The following is an 18,038-nucleotide window of genomic DNA, read 5'->3' as shown; positions in this document are numbered from 1 at the left end:
GTCATGATCTCGGGGTTCGTGGGTTTGAGCCCCGCATCAGGCTCTGTGCTGACTGCCAGCTCAGAGCCTGGAGCCTATTTCAGAGTCTGTGTCTCCCTCTCTCTCTGACCCTCCCCTGCTCACGCTGTCTCTCTCTCTCTCTCTCTCCTAGAAGTAAATAAAACATTAAAAAAAAAAAACAAAAAAAAAAACAGGCTCCAGTCTCTGAGCTGTCATCACAGAGCCCATCGAGGGGCTCAAACTCGGGAATGGTGAGATCATGACCTAGGTGGCAGTGGGGAGCTTAACTGACTGAGCCACTCTGGTGCCCTGAGGAATGTAACTGAACAAAGCAAGTGGCGGAAAATTCAGTGTAACTTCATTTTGATGAAGATCAAAAACAATCAAAATGAAATATATGTTTTTTAAGGATACAGTGTGTGGTTGAAAAAGAAGAAATGTAAGGATAGGGGAATATTTTGCATAATGTAGCCAGGGGGTGGGGGCGGGGGGAGGCTGGCAGAGGGGTTGGTGAGAGCATCCACGGCCTGCGAGGTGCTGGTTCTCTTTTTCCTTGAGCTGGGGGAGGACACAGAAGGAGTTTTTAAAACAATTGTTGCTCTTCATATCCTGCACAGAGAATATAAGCAATTTTGTGTATATCTAATAGTCCATATTAAAACAAGAAAAAGGGGCACGTGGGCTGCTAAGTCGGTTAAGTATCCTGACGTCAGCTCAGGTCATGATCTCATCATTTGAGAGTTCAAGTCCTGGGTAGGGTCTGCACTGACAGTGTGGAGCCTGCTTCAGATTCTCTATCTCTCCCTCCCCTACTCCTCTCTCTCTTTCAAAATAAATAAATAAAATAAAAAATAAAAAATCTACTTGGTCCTGATAACCCTTTTGTATATTTGCTTTCTGTTATTATTAATTTTGTATATGGCATACTAATGTTTACTTTGATTTTGTATGTATATATATTTTTAAGTTTATTTATTTTATTTTTGAGAGAGAGAGCAAGCAGGGGAGGGGCAGAGAGAGAGGGAGAGAGAGAATCCCAAACAGGTTCTATGCTGTCAGAGCAGAGCCCAATGAGGGGCTCAAACTCATGGACTGTGAGATCATGACCTGAGCCGAAACCAAGAGTCAGACACTCAACTGACACAGCCACCCAGGCAGCCCTTGTGTGTGTATTTCTAAGTGAAATTGGTCTGTAGATTTCTTGCCTGGTTTTGGTATGAAGCTATGAAAGTAGCCTCATAAACTGGGTTAGGAAGTATTCTTGTTTTAAAACTTTTTATTCTGTGGAGGAGTTTGTTGAGGATTATCTTTAATTTGAAGGTTTGTTAAATCTCGCCCATAAAGACATCAGAGCCTGGTACTGGTTTTTGTTGTTGTTGTTGTTGTTGTTGTTTTTTAATTTTTTTTAAAAATGTTTTTTATTTATTTCTAGGAGAGAGAGAGACAGTGTGAGCAGGGGAGGGTCAGAGAGAGAGGGAGTCACAGACTGAAACAGGCTCCAGGCTCTGAGCTGGCAGTCAGCACAGAGCCCGACGCGGGGCTCGAACCCACGAACCGCGAGATCATGACCCAAGCGAAAGTCGGACGCTTAACCGACTAAGCCACCCAGGCACCCCTGTTGTTGTTGTTTTTGATGGAGGGAAATTAATGACTCACACTTAAAATTTTTAATGGTTATTGATCTATTCATCTTATGCCTTTGTTCTGAGGTGAGGTTTGGTGATTACACTTACTTAGATAATTGTCCATTTAATCTATATGTGAAAATACATTGGCATAGCTTTTGTGGTGGTCTCCGATAAATTTTACAATCTCTCTTGTATCTCCCCGATAAATCCTTAAAGATTTTTATCAATATATCAGTTGATCCTTTTTCTCTGTCTCTCTCTGTCCTGTCTTCCTCTCTGAACAGTATGGTTTAGTGGGAACTATACAAGGTAGAAGGAAACTTGCAGAAAAGATTCTCTCCTCGTCCAGACCTTAGTCAGTCTCTCTGAGCCATTTGCTTAAGGAAGCCTGACCTTGGCCTTTGGGTCCAGTTTTAACCAGAAACCTGTGAAATCAGTTAAGCCAGAATCCCCCACCCCTGATATTTGAGCACCCTCAGAAAATGATCTGACCCATTTCTCTACCACTACCACCCCCTCCCCGTCGCCCCTGCATCTGTTAGGTATGTGATCACTCCCGGCCTGTCTTCAGTCAGAACCCTGTTAGGTCTTGGCAAGAATTACTCTACTTTCTTGGTAATTTCCCACCCACTGACTGCCCCACCCTGCTCCTTGCTTATAAATCACCACTCTTGTGAATTTGGAGTTGAGTTTAATCTGTCTCCCCTACTGCAAACCCACCATAGCAGTCAGCGTCAATAAAGTGTGTCTCACCTGCAATGAGTGTCAGAACAGGTTTTCATTAACATATGAAAATGAGTAATTACAATATAGTTAATGAGGCCCGGAGATGAAAGTACATAATAAGGTCTGTGAGGGTTACAAGGGAATCAGTTGGAGGCTTGTAAAGTTTCAAGAATTTGGAAAATAATTAAGACAAGTGGCGAGATGGTGTTTAGAACAAAACAAGACTAGGGAAATAACATGTGGGGGAGACTGAGAGAAATTAGCCCACCTTTATGGGCAGGGCAAGGAAAGACCCATAAAACAAGTGTCTACAAGAGCTTAGCTGTCTGATGGATATTTCAGTATTTTATGTCCAAAATGAAGCTCTTGGGTTTTTTTCCCTTAATGTTTTCCCCTAAAATACTAACTCAGTTTCCCAGATCATAAAAGTATACCACATTCCCTTCTGTGTTGAACAAGCCAAAAGCTTGATAGGAGCTGTGAGGACCTTGCATGGTGGACACACGTGTTGGGTGTGTTTGGAGACACGCAGGGCTGGAGATGGATGCCTTCCCAGCATTCCGTGGCCTGTGGGGTTTGTCCTGGGAGTTCTGATGGCTGGACTCGGGAAACCTGTCAGTGCATAGTTTCAAGGAGAGCTGAGTCTGTAAAAAAATGTTAGAGTAATGATAATTTTCATCCAGAATGAGAGTTCTGGCTGAAGAAATACAGTGGATATTCCTCATAGTCACCAGTGGTGGGGCAAATAGTACAATTCATATACTCTTTCAGTGTTAAAATGGATTAGTTGACAGGAAAATCCAAACCTTTAAACTTTGTTTCAGGTGAGACAAGCTGAGCGTCATCGTCAGAAAGAAGGCAGCTGACGGTCCACTTCCAATGTGACTCTTTCATCCAGATGATACTTCCATGTGACCCAAGCCAGTGCGGTCCCCAGAAACCCATCGTGAATTCCATATTGTCTGACAGAACGTCTTACACGTGGACTCACAGACTCAGGTGGTACCTGTGGGTCTATGTGTTAGAAAGCTGAACTCAACAAGTTTTCTGGTTTGCTGGTCACCAGAGAAACCTGATGTTCCTTATGCCCCAGCACTGCCCTGTTCCCTTTCTCTTTCTGTCAGCACAGGGCTCCCACCGTGAGCCTGAGGGTCCCTAGTCCATGGTGGTCACGGGGCTCTGAGGACGAGCAGCCATGGACTCTGTGAGACGGAACCTGCGTGCTGGCAGGTGCTCAGTCTCGGCCTCTCCCAGATCACCCGGGACCTATGTCAGTGGTTTATATTCTTGTTCATGGTCATGTGAGGACACCTGGTGTCTGAGGGGAGAAGGGAGGATGAGACTTCCCAGTAATGAGGTGTTTGCTTCTGCCAGTTCCCTGCTGAGGGTGGGTTTTTATTTGTGTTTGCTTTCTGTTTTTTTGTTTTTGTTTTTTAGTATATTCAAGCATGAGGAACCAAAACAAAAGATAAACAGGAGAAAATGTAGTTTGGATTATTTTATTCTACTTGGGCCCATAAAGTACAGACATGCAAAAATTATCAATTGAACACAGGACACAAAGAAAACAGAAGAATGCAAGTGGGGTGACCCGACCGGTGACTCTCTGCCTCTTTAGCTGCAACGTACAGGACAGAGCTGGCCACCAGCAGGGCAGCCAGGAAGCAGCGTCCCAGGCTGTGGCTCAGGAAGGGGCTGTTGCAGGTGGGACCTCGCCCCAGTCCGTGTGCTCCGTCAGCCTTCCCACTGCCCCACCAGCTCCATCCTAACCGAGTCTGGAGACCTCCCAGCCCAGGGGAACACCATGAGAATCATGTCCCGCTGGACAGACTGCACCCCCCACTCCTCTCTGGCCTCTCGCAGAAGCTGGGACATAGCGGAACCAGGGCCCCCGGGCCCCCTTGGCCACCTTAACCACACGCATCATTCAAACGTTCATTTCTGGTGTTCACACAGTCTCAACCTGCACGCATCCCCCTCTATTACAGGTCTTTCCCTCCACCAGCTGCTGAAGCAAGAATCATGAGAGTCACTGTTGAATTTTTCTGCTCCTCCCGGGCCCACGTGGAAACTGTCACCAAAGCCACCATAGGTCCCCCACCTGTGCCAATATTCCTCATGTTTCTCTACCACCTTCTTGTCCACTCCAACCACTAGTCCACATTGTCATTTCCTACATGGACCTGGCCGGGTCTAACCACTCTTCCAAGGGGATTAGGTTCCTACTGTTGCTGTAACAAATTACCACACACTTAGTGGCTTAAAACAACACAATTTGTTAATCTTACTGTTTTTTATTTTTATTTATTTACTTAGAGAGAGAGAGAGGAAGGGGCAGAGACACAGAGAGAATCTTAGGCAGGATCCCCATTGTCAGCGCAGAGCCCAACATGGGGCTTGAACCACCAACCGGGAGATCATCACGGCCTGAGCCAAAACCAAGAGTTGGACGCTTAACTGACTGAGCTACTCAGGTTCCCCAGTCTTCATTTTTTTATTTTACTGTTAGGTTAGAAGCATGACACAGATATCTCCATAGGGACCCTCCAACATAATCTCCCTATTTAAAGACCAGCCTATTCACAACCTGAATTCCTCATTGCTATGCCCAGTCCCATGTTCACAGGCACTGGGGACCAGGGTGTGAACATCTTGGGGTGTCACACTTCTGCCTACCACACTCAGTTTCCACCGTTTCCTCTATGGGGCCTTTTGTACCTGGCAAGCACAGCCATACCACTTTAAATGAGTCTGAATAATTGGTCATACACACAACACACACACACACACACACACACACTCAGGGAATCTACAGGGTCCTGGACAGCTCTAGGCAGGCAGCAGCAGCAGCAGAACAGAGGAAACAACCCACACGATGTCTGTGGGGCAGGGGTGTGTGAGGGTGGGGAACTGTAGGGAGGCGGGAGGGCACCGTGGAGCTGGGCACTGGCACCCAGGGAGGAAGCAGGACTATGCTCAACAGAGAACCCATCTCTCTGTTGCAGCTATGCACAGAGGTTCCCTGGGCCAGGCTGCGAGTGTCTTGGCCCCAATACCTAACATGCACTAGGCTGTGGAATTTGCTGTCTGTGCCCCAAATGGGTGGGACTGGGGTTGACAGCGACATCCAAGGGAAACTTTTAATTCCAAACTCAAAAGCCTGTGCCTTGAAAATAAGAAAACACCCATGCATTCCTTATTAAACCCCCAGGGCAACACTACCCATATTTAAATTAGTAGCAAGTTGGGGCACCTGGGTGGCTCAGTTGGTTAAGCGTCTGACTTTGGCTCAGTTCATGATCTTGGGGTTCATGAGTTTGAGCCCCGCGCCGGGCTCTGTCCTGACAGCTTGGAATAGCTCGGAGCTTGGAGCCTGGAGCCTGCTTTGGATTCTGTGTCTCCCTCTCTCTCTGCCCCTCCCCAGCTCATGCTCTTTGTGTCTCTCTCTATCAAAATAAATAAACATTAAAATAAACAAATAAATAGGGTGCCTGGGTGGCTCAGTCAGTTGAGCGTCCGACTTCGGCTCAGGTCATGATCTCAGGGTTCGTGGGTTTGAGCCCCTCGTCGGGCTCTGTGCTGACAGCTCAGAACCTGGAGCCTGCTTCGGATTCTGTGTCTCCCTCTCTCTCTGCCCCTCCCCTGCTCATGCTCTGTCGGTCTCTCTTCTCTCTCAAGAATAAATAAACATTAAAAATTTTTAAATAAATAAATAAAAATAAATTAGCAGCGAGTTCAGTCATTTCCCTGGTTACTCCCGACAGGTGGACTTGCAAGCACACAGAGAGGCCGACAAGCACCTGCATTCTCTCCTTCACTCAGCAGCTGCCATGTCCTGGCAGACGGTTGATAATCAGGACAGAAAGTCTGGTTGCATAGCCTCAGACTGGTGGGGACAGAGGTAGCGATAACCACTCTGAGGACCTGGGGGTTGGAAAGCTGGGCACACAGCACTGCCCAGGCGTGATGGTGACAAAGGGCTGATGTAGGACTGGGTTGGGGAACAGAATTGAGGTGCCTTACCTGGAAGCACTAATCTCGGAAGTGACCATAGTTTGCAGGGAAAGGCTGGATTCTAAGAGGAAAACCTCTTAGGAATTGGAATTGACTCAGAGACAGGAGCTAAGTTGGCTGTGTACCACATATGTGCCCCATCATCTAACCACTCCTACCTCCAGAAATGATGGTCTCTCCTCATTTTAGAGCCCAGACTCACCTGTGCTGTCTCACTACCCAGCCTGAGACACTGGGGTCTCATTTCTGCACTGCAGGGAGGGGGAAGCCGATTTTCCCCCAGACAGCCCAGGAATGGTGTCCTGCAGAATCAGGTCAGACAAGACCTCGTTCTCCCAACAACCCGAGCCTCATCTGGTCTTTATGGTGGAGCCTGGACACCACCTGCTCCCTCAGGCCCTGAGAGATCCTGTGCTAGGAATAATGCCACTTCTCTCCTGATTCTTCTGGCTAAGAAGGTTCTTGAAATACCCAGGAGGACCTGTGTCCCACTTGGAAAACCCAGTCTGGAATGTTCCACAGAAGGCCCATCAAGGCCAATGTGCACAGATCCTAAGTGACAGGGCCTTTAGGGATATAGGCTCACAGCCATTTACCCCAGGGCCCACATGTGGTGCTGTGCCCTCTGGGCCCTGAGTGTCAGTCTACAAGGCCCCTGTCCCTGGCACCATCCCTTCTCATTGGCAATGCCGTGGGCCTGGGTTGTCTCTGGTTATGAGTCCATGTGCCACATTCTCCAAAGTGAGGTTCTTCTCTGGGCACCCTGTTTACAGTCCCAAGAACTTCACATTGAGCAAATCTAAAGAGTATCTGAGGGTTGGGGCTTGGGGCAATGACCTTGCCTTGGTCAGGAGGTGGAAATGCTCAGCAGGAGTTGAGGCCGGCGCGTGAGTGCCCTCTAGTGGATCGTTCCTGCTGCTGGAAGAGCAAACAGGGCCCTGGACAGGAGGCAGGAGGGCTCAGCTTGGACAAAGGGCACATTCAGGTTCAGAGGAGCCATATTTAATGGTGATGAACTTATGTCTGCTTGTGGCTCAGCAGCTGGAAGACTGGTTTTTGCCAAGGGCGTAACCACAAATCAGGACATCCCTGGGGTATGCGGTCCGGTTGGCTGAGGGAAATTCTGTAGCCATTGGGATGCAAAAACATGTATGACCACATCGATATGTAATGTCATTAGGCATGTCCTCTGATGTTCTGACCATCCTGAGAGGTATCTTGGCCATGAATGCAAAGTCATACTATGGATTTGGAAGAAATATTAAGAAGGAAATTATATCATAGGAGCTTCTCTCAGAATCATAGAGCTCGGCATCATTCCTTAAGGATGAATCTACACCCCTCCAAAATGGACTTAGTTGGGGACTGACTGGCCCGTGTTGGGGGTCTCATTCTCAGCACCTGTGGGCTGACTCCCTGCCCTCTAACCCTGTGCCCCTCTCTGAACCACAAGAGTTTCTGATGCTCCATCATTAAGGATAGCGTTCCTTTTAGCCTCCTCAGCATTCATCTGTCCACCTCTGCACTCTGCAGGCGGGAGACCAGCCAGACTATCCCTGCACAAGCTCAGGCCGCTGATTGGCAGGTGTTTGGGGAGAGCTGGGCGCCCCCTGGTGGCTGAGTCCCTACCACCACCAGAACCCTGAGCTCCTGGTCTCTGGCGGGGTCCAAGGACACAGCGAAATTCAGGAAACTGAATCCCTCCCAGAAAGCAAGAAAACGACACTCAGCTCTCACAGGCAGTTCCTTGGAGCTCCAGAGCACAGCTCACACTGGTTCTGCCCTGATCCCATGATGACCCGCCAAGATGTGACCAGATGGGACACACCAGTCTGGGCACCTTGGCTTGGAAGCGCTTTCCCACAAGGCTGCCCCATCCTATAAAGGAGTACTTCTCTCTAAGACAAAGAAGATTACATGAGGTGCAGAGTTTGGTCGGCTGGGGGTACCGAGAGGGCCCAGATCCCTGTGCAAGGGAGGCTGTGCTGAGGCAGTAGGAGGATGGAAGACAAGGTTTGTCAAGGTACCAGCCGGGAGAGCAGCATGCAAAGCCAGGGCACAATCCATCCTTGGCTAAGTCCCTTGTGAGAAATGGGGCAGTCCTGTCCTTGTGCCCAGTGCACACTCTGGACAGACACTACTTCAGCGACAGTGTCTTGGAGGATGGAGACGGCAGCCAGGCCAGATATCTAGGCATCCCCATCTGTACCCGATAACAGATGCTCAATAAACATGTGTGAAATGGATAAGAGAAACCACACCATAAAGCATGTCACCCCCCATGTGACACCTGGGGGTCAGAACCTGTTCCCTGTAGACACAGGGGTACTGGTATCTGCATGGGAGGAGGCCAGCAAGTACCCGAGGCTGTCCCAGAGACAAGCCTTCACTCCTCAGAGTTTCAGGAGGGAGGACAGAGACCTCCTAACAGCGAACATCTGACACCATTCACTCGCAGAAAACAGACATCCCCCACTCCATCTCTACCTTGTGAGCCACTTCACCTCTCCCTGGAGATCCTGGGCAGCCTGTGTCTTTCCTCTTCTCTCAGAGATCTGACCTGGCACAACTCTAGATCTCGACCCCAGGTGGAGTTACCACCAGGGGAAGTCAGAGCCCCACTCTGACTTCAAAGGAAGTCAGGAGGTGACTCCTCATCCCTAGGGTCTCTGATCTGTGGGGATACATGGCTATGGTCTTCTGAAGACATCTTACCACCCCCAGGAGTCCTGAGGAGTGAGAGGAACTTCCTGTGCAGGTCGGGACGGGAGAACCCAGGATCAGAATTTGCTTCCATCTCAGAGCTCAGAGGGACTGAGGCTCCCACAGATGCCTCCCCTTCCCTAACAGAGGAACCCCCTCGAGACTCCTTGGATGAGTCTCCAGGTGGAGCTATTCTAGCTCCCAAGCCCTCTGGGGAGCCTAGAGCAAAGACAGGGACACAGATGACTTGAACGCAACAGGCCCCAGTGCTGTGATGGGGGAAACAGGGCATTCTGAGGTGTCTTCTCCCCAAACCGCCAAGAGACCCTTCACGGGCCCATCCTTTGGAACTCTGGGAACACAGAGCACCACCAGAGGCAACACATCCCCCTGGATGGACACTTGGATCAGGATTCTTCTGGACAACAACTGTCCTCTCCCTGAGCTTACCTTGCACTGGGATGGACTCGGGCAGCCTGAGACCCACAGGGACCAGGACCCGGGCCAACCAGCCCCTCAGCCTGGAGGTCAAAGCCCACCTCTGCCCAGGGCTCAGGGCCCACATATCCACTGGAGCCTGGTCAGCATCCCTACTGCAGCCCCCAGCATCGCCTCCAGGAGGCAACGTTGGGACACGAAAGCAACACAGGGAATTAACACATGAAGTTGGCCTTATTATAAGGAGGTGGAAAAGGAGCCTGGCTTCTATCCCCTGTTCCAACAGACACTTATGGGGTCCCTACCACGTGCCTGTTCTGTCCTGGAAGCCCCTTCCTGAGGCCTCTAAGGACTCTGTTGTCAAGTGTCCCTGTGCAGCTCCCCACTCTCCGACTCGTTGTCACCCATGGGGAACGGCCAGCGACTACGGGAGAGTCAGCCAGGCAGAGGACAGAGGCTGCCCAAGATGGTCAGAAGCCTGAACGATATTCTATTGTGCTTGTCCATTAATTCATTGATGGCATTTGGCTTGTTTCCACATTTTGGCTATTGTGAATAATGCTCTTTGAACATGAGTGTACACATATTTCTTTCAGTTCCTGCTTTCACTTCTTTTGTGTATACACCCAGAAGCAGAATTACTGGGTCATGTGGTATTTTTATGTGGTTTTGTTTGTTTGTTTTTGTTTTATTTTGTTTGTTTTTTTGTTTTTGGTAAATCACAATACCACTTTCCATAGTGGCTATACTATTTTACTGTCCTGTCAAAACCACACCAGGCTCCAATTTCTCCACATCCTCTCCAGCATTTGTTGCTCTCTGGGCTTTTTTGAAAATAGCCATTCTAACTGGTGTGAGGGAGTAGGTCATTGTATTAAAATTTTTTTTAAGTTTATTTATTTTGAGAGAGAGAGAGAGCATGAGCAGATGAGGGGAAGAGAAGGAGGGAGAGAGAGAATCCCAAGCAGGCTCCGCACTGTGAGCACAGAGCCCAATGCAGGTCTTGAATTCATGACCTGACCAGAAACCAAGAGACACTTAACCGACTGAGCCGCCCAGGTGCCCCTCATTATAGCTTTCATTTGCATCTCCCTAATGACTGGTGATGTGGAGCTATTTTTTATGTGGTTATTGGTCATCTGCATATCTTTGGAGACATGTCTATTTAAGAGCCTTGCCCATTTTAAAATTTGGTTTAACCATAAGAGACTCTTAAAAACTGAGAACTAACTGAGGGTTGATGGGGGGTGGGGGAGAGGGGAAAATGGGTGATGGGCATGAGGAGGGCACTTGTGATGAGCACTGGGTGTTATATGGAAACCAACTTGACAATAAACTATAATAAAAATTAATAATTAATTTAAATAAATAAATAAAATCTGGTTTAAATTTGGTTTTGTTGTTGAGTTGTAGGAATTCTTTGTATATTCTGGTCATGAACCCCTTTTGTGACATATGATTTGCAAGTTATTTCCTCTCATTCTGTTACTGGTGGGAGATTCCGTGCAGTGAGAATGGAGATCTCAGTTCTCGGTTCTCCACAAAAGGTTTATGTGAGGACTCAGCTCCAATAAAGGCAGCCAGATGCAAAGTAGCAAGCACAAAGCAGTTAATTAAGGACAATACACTCTCAAGACGGGAGCATAGGCAGGCCCAGAGTTAGCAACTGCCCGAGGCTTAAGGATGTCCCTTTACGTTTGCACAGGTTGCGGGTCATAGCTAGGGTGGTCTCCCACTGAGGTTGTCTCCAATTATCTAAGGCACGTCTCCTACCAGTTGGGAGAGGAGTTTTTGACTCTACAAGGTTCTGGCTGAAACTGTCATGGCTGTCCTCCCCCATGGTGGGGGGGAGGGGCACAGTGTAAATATATTATAATGAAGTTACAGGTTATTGTAGGACACAAGCTGGAAAGAAGAACACACGCTCTGCACCTGCTGTTCCTGGCCTCCTAGCCCAGGAAGGTAGGAAACCACGAAACCACTGTTTAGCACTATCCTTGCATTCAGCTCAAGTCCAGCTACCGCCTACTCTATCAATTCCATAGGCTGCCTTTCACTCTGTTGATTGTGTCCCCTTATGAATAGTTTTGGGGGTTTTTTATGTTGATCAAGTCCAGTATATGTTTTTTTTTCTTTTTTTGCCTGTATTCCTAGTGTTCTATTCAAGAAATCACTGCCAAATCCAACGTCATGAAGATATCTCCTTATATTTTCTTTTAACAGTCGTATAGTTTCAGGTCTTGCCTTTAGGATTTGATACATTTTGAGTTAATTTTTGTAGGTGGTGTAAGGCACTGATCCATTTTCATTCTTTTGCATCTGGATATCCAATTTTCCAACACCATTTGTTGAGAAGATGGTCCTTTCTCCATTAAATGGTCTTGGCACCCTTGTCTAAAGTCCTTTGATCAGATAATTGGGGCTTCTTTTCTTGGGCTCTCTATTGTATTCCATGGTGTCTATATGTCTGTCTTTATGCCAGTACCATACTATTTTGATTCCTTTAGCTCCACAGTAAGTTTTGAAATCAGGATGCATGAGACCTCCAATTTTGCTCTTTTTTGAAGATTGTCTTAATTGTTTTTTGAAGATTGAATATTTGAGATTCCATATGAATATTAGGATGGATTTTTCTATTTATGCAAAAAAGTCACTGGCATTTTTATAGGGATTGTATCGAATATATATAGTTTACAGTAACATTGAGATCTTAATACTAAGCCTTTCAATCTATGAACATGGATATCTTTCCATTTATTGGTGTCTTCTTTAATTTCTTTCTGAACATCTGGTGGTTTTCAATGTATACATCTTTCACCTCCTTGGTTAAGTTTATTTCTAAGTATTTGATTCTTTTTGATGCTATTATAATGGAATAAACTCCAACCCCTCTCTCCACACCATTGTCACCTCAGTATCCCAAGAAGCCTGGGGACAGGACCTGGCTCCACTGAATACACAGGATCAAAGAAAGGGGACAGGGAGGTTGAAGGAAAGGGGCTCCATGGGGTCCATCTGGGTCCTAGAGGTTTTCCCTCCCAAAGGCATGCCCTGGGGACACTGTCCAAGAGGAGGTGACTCTGCTCTGCCTGTCCTGCTCAGACTACTTTCTATGTCCTTCTCCAGCCTGGCGTGGCTGGAGCCCTGTATGACGTAAGTTTGGAGGAGCCGAGTCCCTTGGACACGTGTCTTATCTCCAGGACTGGGAAAGGGGGGCTGAAGCTTTGGTTCCACTAAGTGTTAACACTGGGTTGTCATGGCTGCTGCCACATGTTCATCTGCCAAAGGTCCATCCTAGTCACCCTTCAAGACCCTGGGAGCCCAGGGCACACAGGGGCAGTGCACCCTGGGTAGAGTCTGTGCCCAGAAAGCTGATTTTCTGAGCCTGGGCCACACTGCTCTGTTTGGGTGTTTTAAATATTTGGCACTTGGCTAAAAATATACTTCCGGCAGAACTTAAGGGATCCAGGGGTGCCTTAGTGGTTCTGTTGGTTAAGCGTCTGATTCTTGAATTCAGGTCAGGTCATGATCTCACAGTTTCATGAGTTCGAGCCCCATATCAGGCTCAGCACTGACAGTGCAGAACCTCCTTGGGATTCACTCTCTCCCCTCTCTCTCTGCCCCTCCCCTGCTTGCACTCTGGCTCTCACACTCAAAATAAATAAACTTAAAAATTTTTTTTACTTATGGGATCCAGCTAAACTGGTGCTCGCAAGGGAATTCATTACCTTAAATGCTGATACTAGAAAAGGTTGATTTAAAATGAGTTAAACGTCCAACTTAACAAGATGGAGAAAAACAAAGGGACAATGAAAAGTGATCGTAAACTTAAGAAGGAAAAATCATAAACTAGAAGACAAATACAGAATCAAAATCCACACATCCTAAAATTCCTTTCTTGAAAGGGCTCATACGTTTTTAACGCCTCTGGAAAACTTCATCAGCAAAACAACAGAGGAAGCACAAATAAGCTACATTAGTGTGGGAACGAGTGGACCTAACTAAAGCTGGGGCAGAGATCGAAAGTTCTAAATAATCTTTGTGGCAATAAAGCTCACAATTCAGACAAAATTGACAACATTCCTAGAAAATTAGAAATAACATAAACTAACTCAGCAAGAAATAGGAAATCTGATCTAGTATAACTATAAAGGAAATTTAGTTAGTAGTTAAAATGTTTTTCACACACATACACACTTGTGCACATATATGTGCCACATTCGTGCACACTCAGTAAACACAAATGGCTATAAAATGAATATGAATATCTGTATGGCAAAAAAAAAAATAGGAACCTAGACCCTAACTCACACCATTAAATCTTCTGGAAACGGATTAAATTTTTTAAATTTTTTTAAATGTTTTATTTATTTCTGAGAGAGAGAGAGAGAGAGAAACAGCGTGAGCAGGGGAGGGTCAGAGAGAGAGGGAGACACAGAATCTGAAGCAGGCTCCAGGCTCTGAGCTAGCTGTCAGCACAGAGCCGGACGTGGGGCTCGAACCCACAAACTGTGAGATCATGACCTGAGCTGAAGTTGGACCCTTAACTGACTGAGCCACCCAGGCGCCCTGGAAACAGATTAAATTTTATCAAAGTTACAATTTCTGGTCTTCAAAAGACACTCTATTCTCTCTCCCTCTGTCTTTCATACATATACAAGTTGTGTGTGTGTGTGTGTGTGTGTGTGTGAATCTATATGATGAAGAAGCCATGTCCAAAGTCCATTATAAAATCTTACAAAAGCAGTAAGAAAAAGGGTGATAATTCAAATTTTTAAAGATGGCTAATAACTCTCTAAGAGACACTGAATAGTATGAACATGTGAAAATGGCCAACAAGCATATAAAAAAGTTGCATTATGAAATACCATGTCAGTCACACGAGAAGAGCTGAAATTAAAAGGACTGACAATATCAACAGTTGGAACATTTGAACGTGTAAACATTACTGATGGGGCTAAAGATTTGTTCAGGGGGGTGCCTAGGTGGCTCAGTCAGTTGAGGGTCTGACTCTTGATTCTGGCTCCGGTCATGATTTCATGGTTTGTGAGACTGGGCCTATGTTGGGCTTTGTGGTGACAGTATGGAGTCTGTTTGGGATTCTTTCTCCCTCTCTTTACCCCTCCCCCTCTATCTACCTCTCTCTCTCAAAATAAATAAACATTTTTAAAAAAAGATTTGTTCAATTATCTGCCCAGAGAATCTAAAATTTCCATGTATTTCAATAGATGCTCCAGCAAATACAACGGTATCTATCCCCAAAGAAAGGAGTTAGACACACCACAACACACATGCATAAGGATATTCACACCAGTATTATTCAGAAGAGCCAAAAAGTTGAACAATCCAAATGTCCAACACTACAACAGGCAAATGTTGTGGTGTATTCAAACAAAAGATTATTAAGCGACATGAAAAAGGAATGAATCAGTACTGCCCTGAATCCCTCAACACAGACTTGAAGGAAAGTAGCCAAATGCAGAAGGGAACGTAACGATTCTACTTGTGTAAAGTTCCCAAAGAGGCAAAGCCAGTCTCTGGTGGTAGAGGTCAGAATGGGGGTGATGGTGGGGTTCCTCGTGACTGCGAGGGGCATGAGAGTGTTTCCTGGTGTGGGGAAATTTCTCTACCTCGATTTGGGCACACATGTGTGCAAAAAATTATTGCAGTGTTCATGTTACTTTACAAAAAAATGAAGTGTAGAATCTCTTCAGGTCATACAAAAAAGCAATATCCACAAAACAATCAAAGACCAGTTAATTCCAACCTGGAACAATTCTTCCAGAGAACAGGACAAATGAATACTCATTAACTCATTTTATGTGGCACTATAACCTTCATGTCAAAACTAGACCAGAAAACAAAGAGGAAGTAAAGGTTAGGCCTTTCTCATGACCAGAGATGAAAAATCCCTAAAACAAAATGCTACCAAAATGGATCAGGAATTACCAAGCTGAATTTCTTTCCCAAAATGCAAGGTTGATTAGCATTCAAAATCAACCATCGCCTTTAAGCACATTAACACATGAATGAGAGAATAATTCCTAATGACGAGAAGAGAAGCAAAGGAGTTTTGATGAAGCTCCACGTCCACCCAGATTTTAACAGTACGGAAAGCAATGGCAGCTACCTCAGGAGGGGAGCTCCTCGTCCCGATGAAGGCATTTACAGCCCGCAGCAAGCACCGCACTTGGTGACTGGAGGGTCACTACAAGCATCAGTTTCGTCAGGAGTGGGACAAGGCTGTCTGTGTTCACCACCCAAACTTCAAGCCCCTGGGCCTCAACCCTCCTCAGAGGCTCTCCCTTGGCCACATCCAGGAGCAGAGCCCCAGTCAGGGCTGGTAAGCAGAAGCCCTGCTTGGGTCAAAGCATCCTGAAGACAGCTGGGCCTGAGGGAGGGCAGCTCCCCTGGCCCAGAGAACCAGACTCAAGGCTCTGACCTCAGACCGCAGGTGGCCTGTGACACTTAGCAGGTCTCCTAAATGCACCAGAAGAAAGGGACCACCAGCTGACACTCCTCCTGCAGCTGATCAGGAGAGAGGAAAGACAACATGCCGGGCCTCCTATGGTGTGGCCCTGAACTGGTCCAGATCTCTCCTCCCGAAACCCATTAGCCTCAGCAAGCCTACAACTGAGCCAGAGGTGAATGAGGGATTGGAAGGACACGCTCCTCTTCCAGTGGGAGGAGCTGCAAGGTCACAAACAAAGGGTTTGGGTATTTAATCCTACTACTGGGAGGACAGGGACACTTAAGAAGAGTGATCCACGGGCGCCTGGGTGGCTCAGTCGCTTAAGTGTCCGACTTCAGCTCAGGTCATGGTCCCATGGTTCATGGGTTCAAGTCCCGCATCAGGCTCTGTGCTGTCAGAGCTTCAGATTCTATATCTCCCTATCTCTGCCCCTTCCTTGTCTCTCACTCACTCTCTCTCTCTCTCTCTCTCTTTCTCTCTCAAAAATAAATAAACATTAAAAAAAGAAGATCCAGTCCTTCAGAGTCATGGATTTACAGTCATTTCCCCAGTGCCAACAGGTAGGGTGGGGGCATCTCGTTCCTACACATCCAACCTAAGCTGCCTACTAGGTGTGGAACCATCCCCTCCTCATCACTTGGGCCCTAGGGCTGATTCTGGGTCTCCAGCCCATCCCTCCCCTCATCCTCCAATGTGAGATTCCTCCCTGAGGACCCAGATGTTTGTCCCAGGAGCTTCACCCTGGGCAAATCTAAAGAGTTATTTGAGAGATGGGGATTCTGGCAGGAAATACGCTTGTATTGGTCTCAAGTGGAAAAGCTCCCCTCTGAGCTCAAGGAAGAGTGTGGGCGCCCTCTAGTGGACGGTCCCTGCTAGAAGAAGAACAAACCGACAAGAACACACATGTCTCCAAAGAAGACACACAGATGGCCAACAGACACATGAAAACATGTTCAACATCACTGACCATCAGGGAAATACAGAGAAAACCCGCAATGTGATATCACCTCACATCTGTCAGAATGGTTGAAATCAACAACACAAGTGTTGGTGAGGATATGGAGAAAAAGAAACCCTCATGCACAGTTGGTAGGAATGCAGACTGGTGCAGCCACTGTGGAAAACAGCATGGAGTTAAAAATAGAACTATCATGTGATCCAGTAATTCCACTACTGGGTATTTACCCAAAGAATACAAAAATGTTAATTTGAAGGAATATATATACCACTGTGTTTATTGTAGCATTATTTATGATAGCCAAATTATGGAAGCAGCCCAAATGTCTGTCAGCAGATGAATGGATAAAGAAGATGTGGTCAACGTATACAATGAAATATTATTCAGTCACAGAAAGGAATGAAATCTTGCCATTTGCAACAACATGGATGGATAGAGAGAATATTGTGCTAAGTTAAATAAGCCAGTCAGAGAAAGACAAATAACCATATGACTTCACTCATATGTGAAATTTAAAAAACAAAACAAACAAGCAAAGAGAGGAAAAAAAGAGGCAAGCCAAAAAATTCCTAACTATAGAGAACAAACTGATGGTCACCAGAGGGGAGGTGGGTGGGGAATGGATGAAACAGGAGAAGGGGATCAAAAGCACACTTATCATGATGAGCACGGAATTGCTGAATCACTATATTGTACACCTGAAACTAATATAACACTGTACGCTAACTGCACTGGAATTATAATAAAATAAAATAGCAAAAGGGAGCCAGGAGAGGTATTAGGCTGACCTTGAACCAAAGGCACGTTCAGGTTCACGAAGACTTGCAGTGAAGCTCCAGGAGGAGGGGGGCTGAATGGAGGGGCAGAGTCTGGAGAGATGGGGAAGAGCAGGGTGAGGGGAAGCCTCCTGGGAAGGCTGGGTGATGGGCACACAGCAGGACTCCGTCTCCTCACCCCTGTGGCCTACTATTTCCTGTTGGGGGGGCTGTCTGATGTGCCATAGGATAATTAGCACCATGCCAGCCTCCACCCACCAGATGCCAGGAGAACTCTCCACCCCTGGTGTAAAGAGCGTGACCTGGAGGAAGGGGAGAGGCAC

The 18,038-nt window shown here is 46.7% G+C and overlaps 1 long non-coding RNA gene across 1 annotated transcript in view; it reads left to right on the top strand.

Moving 5' to 3' along the window:
* The window catches only part of LOC120240829, a 9,304-nt gene extending 4,653 nt beyond the window's left edge, over positions 1 to 4,651 (top strand). The window contains exons 2-3 of the long non-coding RNA XR_005530731.1: positions 3,179 to 3,353; positions 3,792 to 4,651. This is a non-coding gene — a long non-coding RNA (uncharacterized LOC120240829). The remainder of the gene's footprint in view (positions 1 to 3,178; positions 3,354 to 3,791) is intronic.
* The last annotated feature ends 13,387 nt before the right edge of the window (positions 4,652 to 18,038 follow it).

Source organism: Hyaena hyaena, unplaced genomic scaffold (genome assembly GCF_003009895.1).
Source record: "Hyaena hyaena isolate Hyena2069 unplaced genomic scaffold, ASM300989v1 scaffold_9, whole genome shotgun sequence".
In the NCBI taxonomy this organism is placed as follows: domain Eukaryota; kingdom Metazoa; phylum Chordata; class Mammalia; order Carnivora; family Hyaenidae; genus Hyaena; species Hyaena hyaena.
This window is presented reverse-complemented; position numbering and strand designations above follow the sequence as displayed.